Source organism: Chelonia mydas, chromosome 8 (assembly GCF_015237465.2).
Source record: "Chelonia mydas isolate rCheMyd1 chromosome 8, rCheMyd1.pri.v2, whole genome shotgun sequence".
NCBI classification, from domain to species: Eukaryota; Metazoa; Chordata; order Testudines; family Cheloniidae; genus Chelonia; species Chelonia mydas.
In genome coordinates, this window is record NC_057854.1 from 101,510,976 (window position 1) to 101,523,517 (window position 12,542).

At 53.6% G+C, this 12,542-nt stretch overlaps 1 protein-coding gene across 1 annotated transcript in view; it reads left to right on the forward strand.

Moving 5' to 3' along the window:
- LOC102941819 (phosphatidylinositol 3-kinase regulatory subunit gamma) overlaps positions 1–12,542 on the forward strand; it is a 346,924-nt gene that overhangs the window by 160,740 nt on the left and 173,642 nt on the right. The gene's annotated exons all lie outside the window — the stretch shown is intronic.

The following is a 12,542-nucleotide window of genomic DNA, read 5'->3' on the forward strand; positions in this document are numbered from 1 at the left end:
CTAGATAGATATGAATGGGGTGGTTAGACATATGCGGGTGGATGGATGGCTAAATAGATATATTTGGAGTGGATAGAAGTATAGGATTGGATGGATGGACATGTATGGGGTGGATAGACGTATGGGGTGGATGGATGGATATGTATGGGGAGGATAGACATATGGGGCTGGATGGATGGCTAGACAGGTATGTATGGGAGTGAATAGACAGGTATGGCGGTGGATGGATGGCTAGATAGATATGTTTGGGGGTGGATGGATGGATGGATGGATAGATAGATATGTATGGGGAGGATAGACGTATGGGGGTGGATGGATGGCTAGACAGGTATGTATGGGAGTGGATAGACAGGTATGGCGGTGGATGGCTGGCTAGATAGATATATATGGGGTGGATAGAAGTATAGGGTTGGGTGGATGGAAATGTAAGGGGTGGATGGCAGGCTGGCTAGATAGATGTTTGCGGGTGGGTAGATATGTATGGGGGTGGATGGATGGATGGCTATGTATGGAGTGGTTAGACATATGGGGTGGTTAAACATATGGGGGTGGATGGATATCTCCCAAAATGGCCCGCAGGGAGCATGGCATGGGGATGGAGTGTCCCGTCCTGCCTTCCTCCCTCTCACATTCTAGGGAGGAAATCAAAGGCTGCCTCCTTTCCAAGAATAAAAACTCAATTAGAAAGCAATTAGTTTGACTGGCTCGTTAAGCCACTTCAAAGGGGAGCTGTCTTTCCCCCCCGCAGCCTGCGAGTTCCAGAAATTCCAGGGCAGAAATAATCTTTGTTCATTTCACGACGCAAGGAGGAGGCCAAAACCGGGAACAGAGGCGAAAGCAACTGGTGCTTTCACGGGCTTTGGAAGCTCTTTTTCTCAGGAGGAAGTTAATTTTTACATTTGTCTTTAAAGCGTCCCCCAGAATCAGAGCGTGGTGCGATTCCTAGCGTGCACAGACATGCTCACGCTGGCTATCATGAGCTGGCAGGCGTATGCGTATCGACGCGGGCTCAGAATCCCACTCCCAGCTCCAAGTGTAGATGAACCCTAAAAATGACCGTCCAAAATCAAGACCCGTTTCAGAATCTTGGCCTGGAGCTGTGAGACAAGGGACTGGAAGTTTCACCTTCCCTTAGATTTTCTATTAGGAAAAGATTAGGGGGATAAAGCAAATTCCATGGAAAATCCCATTGCTTGTGACTGATGGGCCCAAACACTGGTTCGTGTCCAGCAGGGATCAATGCTGCACTGGGTGGGAGAGCAACTAGATGGTCTATCAGGCTTTCTCCATCTCTGATTGCTGCGGTTCTTGGATGTGCAAACCTGCGGTCAGATTCAATACAGCTGCTGCTGCCAGGCCTCTGTAGGGCAGTCTGTGGCCTGGTGTGGGGTCCTGGCAAACTGGTATTCCCGACTGGAGAAGGTGAGGGGAGTTTCTATCTGGGTGGGTGACCTGCCAGGAAATCCGAGAATGTTATGCAAGGTGGCATTGGTGATTCATGAAGCAGTGTTGGGACGCTGAAGAAATGCATGAACATGGGGCTAGAGAACAGGGGGCTAACACTTGTGCTACTGCAAAATGGTTCTCCAGATGTTTGGTTGTCACCATTCCAGCTCTTCGTGCCTACGTCAATGAGGGTGATGGAGGGGGGGCTGTGTGGCCTCTGAAGCGTTGCTAGGGAGGGCACCAGAAGGACACAGCGTTCTCCTTACCGGGGGGGTGTGCGGCTTCCTTTTCCTCGCCCTGTTCAACCAAACGAGCCTGTGGAGGAGCCGGGCGAGGGCTGTTGGGGGGAAAGGTCAGGACCACGCGCTGAGAATCCTGTAGTGAACGTCCATAGAGGCACCAATGGGGCACTGAAGGGACTGGTGCAAGCAATGGGCCGGTGACCCGTGCCCCAGTTCCTGTCAGCCCCGGCTCGCCCGCTGCCAGGCTTTGCTGTCCCTGCCACGGAGTGGATCTGCCTGGATCCTGACTGCAGGGGAAATCCAGCCGAGCAGGCTTTCCTGCGGCTTGGGCTGCCACTGACTGCACCTGGACTGCGTCGCTGGATGTGACTTTTGGGCGCATGCCCACACAGAGGGGCTGCGGGACCAGCGGGTGCCAATGCAAACGCCAGAGAGTCATTCCATGGCCTCCGCTCCCTTTCCCCCCAACATGGGACGTTCTAGGGCCTTTCCTGCACCCAGAGCTCCCAGCTTGGCCCCTGTTGCTCTTAGGCTGGATACGTGGGCCGGCACTCGTGGCCCAAGCCCATCACCCTGGCACCCGCCAGCTTTCACTGGTGCTCATCCTGCCCACACCGGCTGCTCGTGTTCCGTGGGAGCCAATGCCACCCCGTGACCACATCCCCCGCGGGACACAGCGGCAGTACCTCCAGCTTCAGGGCATCGAGCCGGCGTTTGGAGCCAAACACCCTTCCTCCAGACCCCCAGCCCTGGTGCACAAAGCCGCGGGGAGCCGGCTCAGCCTCGCAGCAGCTGCCTCGTGCAGCACTGAACCCCCCCAGTGCCTGAGTCTTGTTCTGGAAACCAGGTTGTAAGCTCCAGGCCCCAGGGGGCTTTCCTGCCCCAGGAGGGATTAAAGCTTAATCTGGGAGGAGGAGGGGAGGCGCCCTGGAGATCAGGGAGGTTTGGCAGCTCTGCTTCGCCGGTAGCGCAGTCACCAGCAAATGGGGCTTTTGCTTCCTTCCTCGAGACGAAGCTGGCTGCCTCTCTGGGCGCTGCATGCCCTGACCTCTGAAATCATAACTCACGAGGCAGGGGAGCCGCTGCCAGAACTGGGAAGGGACAGAGAAGCGGGGAGGGGAAGACAGTGAGAAACACCAGCAAGCCTGGAGGAAGAGCTGGCCCGACAGGAGGCAGTGTGGCCAGGGGCATAGAGCGCTAGACTGGGCTTCAGGAGAGCCGGGTTCCTGGCTCTGCCACTGGCATGCTGGGTGTCCTTGGCCAAAGCACTTCCCCGCTCTGTGCCTCAGTCTCTCTTTCTGTAAAATGGGTGTAATGATACTGCCCGCCGTTGCAAAGCACGCTGAGATCTACTGATGCTAGCTATTATTATTGCTTGTCGTTAAGGCCCTGGAGTAGGGCTCGAAAGACTGGGGATCAATCTTTGGCTCTGTCACGGACTCTGTTCTAATCTAATAATCAGGGTTCTTATACTGCACTCAGCTGTGACCACAGGCAACTCACTGCAGCTCTCTGCCTCTCAGTTCCCCATCTGTAAGAATGGGGCTAAAATCCGTCCGTGATGAGGAGCTGAGTCAGAGCTGAGTCAGCTCCACCAGCAAGGCCAGGGGTTGTCCTTGGCTGGATTGCTCTTTAATAGTCCTATTGCTAATTATCTGTACACCAGTGCATAGCTACCTCGTTAGCAGAGCGGGGACTCAGCTGCACATTTTGGCTCTGGCTTCAGAACACAATGGGGTTTCGCTTTTACACTCCTGGCTTAGCCCGTCTTATATAAACTCTAACCAGGATGGGCCCAGATCCTCAGCTGGTGTGAATTGGTGCATCTGAATTGACATCAGTCTAGCCACACTGCTTTCCACCGATCTGGGCTGACAGTCAGATGGGGGAGCGGTAGGGTTGCCAACTTTCTAACTGCACAAAGCCGAACATCCTAGCCCCGCCCCTTCCCCGAGGCCCCACCCCCTTCCCCATCCCTTCCCTGAGGCCCTGCCCCCACTCACTACATTCCTCCTCCCTCGGTGGCTCGTTCTCCCCCACCCTCACTCACTTTCACTGGGCTGGGGCAGGGGGTTGGGGTGCAGGAGGGAGTGAAGGCTCTAACTGGGGGTGCGGGCTCAGGGTGGGGCCGGAGATGAGGGGTTTGGAGTGCAGGAGGGGTCTCCAGGTTGAGGCAAGGGGTCGGGGTGCAGGAGGGGATATGGACTCTGGGCTGGGAGTGCAGGCTCAGGACGGGGATGAGGAGTTTGGAGTGCAGGAGGGGTCTCTGAGTTTGGGGGGCCTCAGGGTGGGGCAGGGGTTGTGGCTTGGGCTTACCTCAGGCAGCTTCTGGTTAGCGGCGCAGCGGGGCTAAGGCAGGCTTCCAGCCTGTCCTGACACCGCGCTGCACCCCGGAAGCAGCCAGCAGGTCCGGCTCCTAGGCGGGGGGGCCAGGAGGCTCCGTGCACTGCTCTCGTCCGCAGGCACTGCCCCCCAGCTCCCATTGGCCACAGTTCCCATTGGCCGGCGCTTGGGGCAGGGGCAGCACGTGGAGCCCTGTGGCCCCCCACTTAGGAGCTGGACCTGCTGGCGGCTTTCGGGGCACAGCGCAGAGCCAGGACAGGTAGGGACTAGCCTGCCTTAGCCCTGCAGCACCGCCAACCGGACTTTTAACAGCCCAGTCGGTGGTGCTGATCGGAGCCGTCAGGGTCCCTTTTCGATCAGGCGTTCCTGTCGAAAACCGGACACCTGGCAACCCTAGGGAGCGGGTCCACATTGGGAGTCTAACCCTCTCCCCCATCCACGCCCCGGCGGTCAGCTGTGCTCAGAGTTGGAGTTCTGCGAACCACAGAGTCTGTCCGTAATGCTGACAGTCCAAGCCGGACTTCGAGACTCTTCAAGGTTTGGACATGTCCTGGTCCCAGCTTGGCCCGCCAGACACATACAGCCTCACTGAAATGCGGACCCACGTTTGAGTCTGGATTTCCCAGCTCCCTAGAGGCCAGAGGCATCTGGGCTAATCACAAAGGCACAGAGACCTCAGCGCTGCCCATTGCATCTGGCTGGTTTCCCTGGGCTCAGAGGAGCCCAGCCAGCGCAAATAGCCGCGACATGAAAACCTAGCCGAGCTTTGCAGGAGAGATGGGTCTGGGCTGAGGGAGGCAAACGGTGCAGTAAGTCCTTGGGGGGCGGGAGGAGCAAAGGCCCATCTGGTGGCGGAATCCCCTCCGGAGACCCCTGGCGCCTTGCAGGTGTTGTAGCTATTTAAAGGCATTGGGAGGAAGGGCGGCTGGCTCGTTAGTCTGTCGTTATTAATGGCTGTTTATTTCCGGCTTGTCGGATGTTTCCTTTCCTAGCCGGCGCTTGTGGCCTTTCCATCAGGGCGCAACCTTGTCCTTGCTCCCGCGCTGCGTTTCTCTAGTCCAACCCCACCTGCATCTGCTCGGCCAGTGACTACCCAACCCACTGGGGGGGGTGTTCCAGGGCCTCCCCATGCCCCATGCTCGGAGGAAAGGAGGCCCCAGCTAGGGAGCTGTAGCAGCTCCTGCTTGTTGCTCGGGACGTCCCCGGTTCAGTCTGTTCATCTTCATTTGGGAGGAAGGGGACTGTGTTTAGCTAGACTGCAGAATAGAGCTTCAGGTTCTCCCACTGCTGTGCTCTTCGGCACTCACAACAGCGGCAAGCATGGCTTCTCCCCGCTACCACTTGAGCTATGGGAGAATCTCCTTCCTTTCCAAGTGTTATGGGGCCTATGACACATGGGGGAGCAGTTTGATTGCATCCAGCAGAGGGCGGAGACAGCAGACAGCAAATTAATACCTGAGTGCTTCGTTTGCATGTCGGCGAGGCTGCAGACAGAAGGGAGAGAGAAGGCGTAGCAAAGACACAGGCAGGTTCTGATATTTTTAACACTGCAGGTTCCATTTATTATGCCTGGTTCTCCCGGTCCCTGCATAGCAGGGTTTGAGTTGGAGCTGCAGGCTGGGGTGAGCCGTTGGGTTTACAGAGTTGCATTTTAATATAGTCTCTTTCAGGGCGGGGGTGGGAGTTGGTGGTTTGTGAACTACAGCTGGGAAAGACGTCTCTGCCAACATGCAGCCTCCCTGGGTTGATCAGGGATAGGAATCCTGGCAAGGACCTGGCTACGGAGATGCCCAAACCTGTCGTGACGCCCTTGGTCCCCTTTCCAAGAAATGCGGTGCTGATGACCCAGTTTCCCACGCTGCCTCCCCGGAGCTAGGCTGCTGGGGAAGCAGCAAGAGGAGCTACAGGCTTGTTTTGTTTTGTTTTGTTCTTCCCCCTCCGCGTTTTTGGGTTTAATTGTCTCATGAGCCGCCTGCTTTGCCTGGTTTTAATTGTGATCCTCTCTCCTCCAGCGCAGGGCTCTCCTTCGCCTTCTCCCAATCGTCTCATTAGCTGGAACCCTCAGTCAAAACTCCTCTCCCAGCAGCCTCGTTAGCTATGCAGAGCCCTGCCCTCTCCGTGTCCCAGCAGCCTTGTTATCCTGCTGCCGGGTGTGCCTCCGAGACCCACTCGTTAATTATTAGTATTAATGATTATTGTTACAAGTGGTTAAGAGGCGCCTGTCTTGCTATCGTTCCTGGGTTCACTTTACAAGGATGAGCTGTAACAGCAGACGGTGTGTGCTGGAAAGGGAGCATATATATCTACCCAGCAGCCAGCTAGCTGGCTAAGTGACAGTTAATCTATCTATCTAATCTATCTATCCCTATATACTCTCTCTATCTAGCTATCTAGCTATTCACATACACACACATCTATCTATCTATCTATCTATCTACCTATCTATCTCTCCCTATACACCCCCTCTATCTATCTATCTATCCATCTATCCATCTATCCCCATACACACACATCTATCTATCTATCCCTATACACCCCATCTATCTAATCTATCTATCCCTATATACCCCCTCTATCTAGCTATCTAGCTATTCACATACACACACATCTAATCTATCTATCTATCTATCTATCTATCTATCCCCATCCAGCCCATCCAGCCCATCTATCTATCTATCTATCTATCTATCTATCCCTATACACCCCCTCTATCTATCTATCCCCATACACACACATCTATCTATCTATCCCGATACACCCCATCTATCTATCTATCTATCTATCTATCCCTATACACACACATCTATCTATCTATCCCTATACACCCCATCTATCTGATCTATCTATCCCTATATACCCCCTCTATCTAGCTATTCACATACACACACATCTATCTATCTATCTATCTATCTATCTATCTATCTATCCCTATACACCCCCTCTATCTATCTATCTATCTATCTATCTATCTATCTATCCCTATACACCCCCTCTATCTATCTATCTATCTATCTATCCCTATACACCCCCTCTATCTATCTATCTATCTATCTATCTATCTATCTATCTATCTATCTATCTATCTATCTATCCTGTAGTCGGCCTATCTCCCTTTTCAGATATCTGTGTCTTTAAGAATAAAACCACCGTTCCTTTTGCTCAAAGGAACGTTTGTTTCGATAGACATCAGAGATGGAGAAGACCCATGAGATGCCACCTACTCCAACCACAGGGACCAGGCCAGGTTGATCCCTGAAGTATACTCCCCAGAGTTTTGTCTTGTCTAGTTTACGGTGTCCCAAGAGACGAGCCTTCCACGGCTTTGCTGAACCCACGGATGCTGTTGTAGGGGCGGCAGGTCAGCCTAGCTGGAGGCTAACGCCTGGTTTACATTTAAAAGTTCTCAGACATGGCGATGGTGCACAGCTAGCTGGATGGGAAAGTGTTCCGTCGACATGCCTACGGCTGCTTGGGAAGGTGGGTTACCCACCCTCTGTCGCTGTAGGAAACATCTGCAGAGACATAGCTATGAGTGCAGATGTGGCTGTGGAGAGATGGGGCCACTGGGGGAGCTGGTGTCTTCGCAAAGGGTTCCGATTCCCCCCGTCGGGTATGTAGCGTTCCCAGGGGGAGCCCGCCCCCAGGCTGACTGCGGACTGGAGCGAGGCGATCCGCAGCTCTCTGCTGAGAACTGACATTAGGTGACCGGCCAGTTGACATCAGCTAACTTGCATTCGTGGCAACCCGCGACCTGTAACCAGCAAACAGTGCCGGGGTGCCTAGGTGTGGAGCTGGTGGGGAGGGGCTTAGCAGCATCACTGCCCGGCATCTCTGCTACGTATTGAACCAGCAAAGGAGGCTGCTGGGTCATTTCTTCCTGCCCAGCCCATCGAGGTGACCCCCGGCGTGCTGCCCTGGGTGGCAGCTCATTGTGCCATGTGTCTGCCATATCCCTACACTGACTGGTAATCCTGGGGAGGGCACACAGTTTAGGAAGTGGGAGACAGTTGCAGGAAGCAAATCTTTTCCCTGCGGTTATTGGCCTAGGGGACAGAGCATTGGACTGGGACTCAGGAGTCTACTCCTGGCTGGGCCACTGGCCTCCTAGGTGACCATAGGCAAGTCGCAGCACTTCCCTGTGCCTCAGTTTCCCCACCTGTACAACAGGGATAATGATCCTGCCCTTCTTTGTAAAGCGCTTGGAGCTGGGCGGGTGGCAAGTGGTAGAGAAGAGCTGGGTGTTACTAGTATTGATTTGGCTGAGCGACATCCCACAGGCAGCCTGGGCATCTCCTTAGTGCCCGTGGAAGAGAAGAGACATGGTGAGATGATGCTGAAGGGAGGGGCGCGATGGGATTGATCGGAGAGATGCCCAAGCTCGGGTTTGAAGCCACCCTCTACCCCAGCATTTGGGGGTCTAGAAGGCATATATACAACACCCAGCACCACGGGGCTCTGCTCCGGACAGGAGCCTCCAGGTGCTGCTGGAATCCACATGAAAATGTAGCCGCCACTCAGCGGCCAGGCACAGGGCTGCAAGATCACACGTCTGCTGTGCGGCTGTGCCCTGGCTGCTATTCCTGGTCGTCCCCACCCGACCTCTGCTTAATTAGAGCCCTCCGGTGTCCTTGACGCCACCCTCCCTCGGGTCAGCAGTCGCTGGCAGAGGGCGCTTCCCTTGCCCAAAAGAGAGGCTTCGGTTATTCATTGAGCTCCTGCCTTTTTAACTCCCGCTCTGATTTCGCACGAGCTGCAAAGCCACGCGGGCACGGGCTGTCAAGCCAGCTGAGCTCACATACCCACTTGGCATCACCCCGCGCCTCGCCCAGTGCTAATACCCACGGAGAGATGTGTTGGGCAGTGTTGCCTAGTGATTAGGCAAGGGGACTGGAAGGCAGGACTCCTGGGTTCTCTCTCTCTCTTCGGTGCTTTTCCATCCCTATAGCAGCTGAGCACCACACACGTGTAGCGGATTTAGCCTCACAGCCCCTAGTAATACTAGGGTGACCAGATGTCCCGATTTTATAGGGACAGTCCCGATTTTGGGGTCTTTTTCTTACATAGGCTCCTATTACCCCTCACCCCCTGCCCCAATTTTGCACACTTGCTGTCTGGTCACCCTAAGTAATACAGGGCTGTTACCCCCATTGTACAGAGAGGAAACTGAGGCACAGAGAGGCTAAGGGAGTGTGATGGACCAGCGGCTTGAACCCAGGCCTTTCAAGTCCTACACTAGAGCCCTAACCTCTGGGGTGTCTAGTCCTGACTTCCATTGAGCAGAGCTAGGTCAATTTTTTCAAAGTGGCCACTAATTTGCGGTTCCTTGATTTTGGGGGGTGCATGATTTGAGACACCCCAAAGCAGTGACGATGTCTGAAAATGTGACCTCTCCGGGACCGATCCCGCCTTGCCCTGCGTGCTGTGCAGTCCCTGACACTGCTCTTTGCGCCGGGTGCAAATGACGAGACAAGCTGCCAGGAAGTGGAGAACCAGGCTGATCTAACTGAGTCCCTGACTCTCTTCAAAGCCTATTTCCAGATCCGTCTGTCGTGCCTGGATGGGGTTGCTGCCTGTCCTGGAATGCAAGTTATTGTCTAGATTTGCAAAGCTCCGACCTGTGTCCTCGGTCAGGGCCCCGTGTTCACTGGGATTTCATGGCTTCGTGCCATGCCTATGGCAGCACCGCAGTTTGATGGCCTGCATTGGTGACCTGACGTATGATCGCCTCCGACTCTTAACCTCCCTTAAAGGAGACCTGCAAAGGGAAAAGAAAGAGCACTGTGTCTTTTTTTTTCCACTTCTTTCTGATCTATACAGAAAGCCTGAAAGGGCTGCTTTTCTGCCGTTAATTTTTTAACCTACGAAACAGCAAGAATATCAGCTCTGTGCTCACTTGGCTCTGCTGGAGGACTCCTTGGAGACTCAAGGGAGGAATAAAGCTTCTGATTGAAAAGGAAGAGGCATTTGGATCTTTGTCAAAGACAGCCTTTCTCCAAAGGGTTCGTTCGACAGTGGAATTAAATAGGATTCAATTAGTTTGAAAAGTGGGATGACATCTTTGAGAAAATATTCATGAAAAATCCATTTTTTCCCCCTGTTCAAACTGAATTTTCTCCTGCCAGCTATATAGCTGGTAAAAGTATGCCAACATTTTTGTGATGTTTTTGTGGCCTTTCTAGGCCCAAACGTTGAAATTTTCCCACTGGCTCAAGAGTTGATAGAAACCATATAAACCCCCCCGAGTCTGGAACAATCACGGCAGCATAGCCTGCGATGACATAATTCTCCTCCCCGCACCAGTCATCCGGGGAGATTCAGCGTAGACAAGAACAGGAGTTCGAATGCCAGAAGAAAACCAACATATTTTACCACCCCAGACCTTTCTAGCCTGCTTCATGTAGCACAAAGAAGCAAAAATAAAGGGCACTCACCCATTGCCCAGCCCCCCTTTGAAGGTTACCATAAAAAAATCCTACAGTCTGAAACTGCCACAGTCCCATTTGGCACAATGATTCTTCTTCGGCCCCTGGCGTACCCTCTGAGTGACTTACTAGCACCCACAGGCTTCCCTTATTCACCTGCCAGGTATAGATCATAGTCAGCCAGGAAATGCCCTGTGATGCTTTCATTGTGCAAGATGGTACTCAAAACTATATTGCAAGCATGTGGACCACATAAATCCTCCCCAAGTCCCACTGACAGAGGCAATTTCACTTTTATAAACTACAGCGCACAAATCCTTCTCCGTGTAGGTGTAAGGGCCCATCCTGGGCAAAATCCACTGTGGGTTATTAGACGGTGCCTGCTTAAATTCCCCTGCAGCTTCCCTTGTACATGGAATTCTTCATTTCCTGTCCGAAACTGCTGAGTCACTGTTTGCTGTTAAACAGCTGCCATGTGCCACCCTAGAGGCGGCTGCATTTCAGAGGTGGCTGAAGGGGTTCCTCTATGCAGTCGGTAAAGTGCTTTGGAATCATGCAGGTTGAAATGGAATGTATTTGCATATGGCCAGATTCTGCTCTCTGTTACCCCAGGGGGAATTTAGACTCACCGTGCCAGCGGAGTGGGTCTGGAATGACTAGAAATCAGCGTTAGCATTTCAGCCTGTTCTTGACCCAGTGTGATGCGGGGGACGTTGTGCTTCCTGTGTCCGAAGGCTGGGTACATCTGCATGAGAGCAGGAGGGGGGACACACACATGATTATTCATGCCGGGATCTTAAAATGGTATAAGGCTCAACTCTTCGGCTTAAAGAACTCTCTCGGCAACCTCTGCATGATGACTCTCTCTTTCTGGCATAAATAACCGTTGGCAATAAAAGGGAAGGGGAGAGATACCAAATTTGCAGGGAACACACGTCACGTTGGCACTAAACCGAGGAACACAGGAGGCAAAGTTGGGGGTGAAGTTACGGTGATTGCAAGCCCACTTTTATAAACACACCCTGCCCTATGAAGTGGCCCTTTTGGAAGAGAAGAGCAGCAGATTTAAACCTCTAGGGGTTACCTAAGGAAGCTCCCCGCCCACAGGATCAGCTGCTTGTGGAACCAGTGAGACTTGGTCCTCCAGTGGCCAGAAGGGCTGGGAGCAGGCAGGGGCCAATCAGGGCCCGGCAGGCCAGATTAAAAAGAACTGGTTGCTTCTTTCAAAGGCCAGTTCTGGGTGAAGCTGTGATGGGAAAGGATGGGTCTCCCTGTCTTAACACAAGACACCTGCCCTGGTCAGGAGCCTCACACAGCCAGTATTTTGGTTGGCTCAATAAAGGACTATTGATTTATGTTCCGATCTTTAGCACCCAGGTGGCCATTTTGAGTTGTGGCCATTTATGTTCTGTAAAACAAGGGCCAGCCCGCTCTGTGGCACAGCCGGGCTTGGGTGAGCTCATGAAATAACCTTACAGGCATGGGGGTAAACAGCCGCGGTTCCCAGGGCGGAACATAAAGGGCGCGCTACAAAGAATTAGCAACATGAAAGGTAGGCTTAGTTCTGAGGGGCTGGGACGTGAAGCGGCAGCGGGAAAGTTGCAGGGGCGGGGGGGTGTAGAGGCGAAGCGGTGTGTGTTACAGCTGTTGCAGAGGGGTTCGGGCTGTGTTGAAAGCCTTGCCCAGGGACTCTTGGGCAGATAAAATCCTGGCCGTTTCCCAGGGTGGACACATCACCAGCACCACATGGGTGTTTGGCCAGCCAGAGTAGAATGCAGCTGCTCTTTCAGGGTGAAATTCACCGCTGGGCAAAGGGGCCGTCACAACATTTAGGGACCACTCAAGACCTGAGGGCTGGTGCTGGCAGAAGGGCGACCCTCACCTGCAGTACGGTCAGCCGCTGTGACAATCAACCCAGCCCTGAGTTTGCTAAACCCCTGATCTGTAGTGTGGAGAGGAATGAGGCTGGCCAATGGGAAATAAATCTCACCTGAGCGGCCTGGGTAACAAACTTTTCCCCAGCCCCCTGGGCTTGGTGCTGGGATGCTCTTCCCTGGGCTAAAAGCTTCCTTCCCTTTTGTTCTCCTCC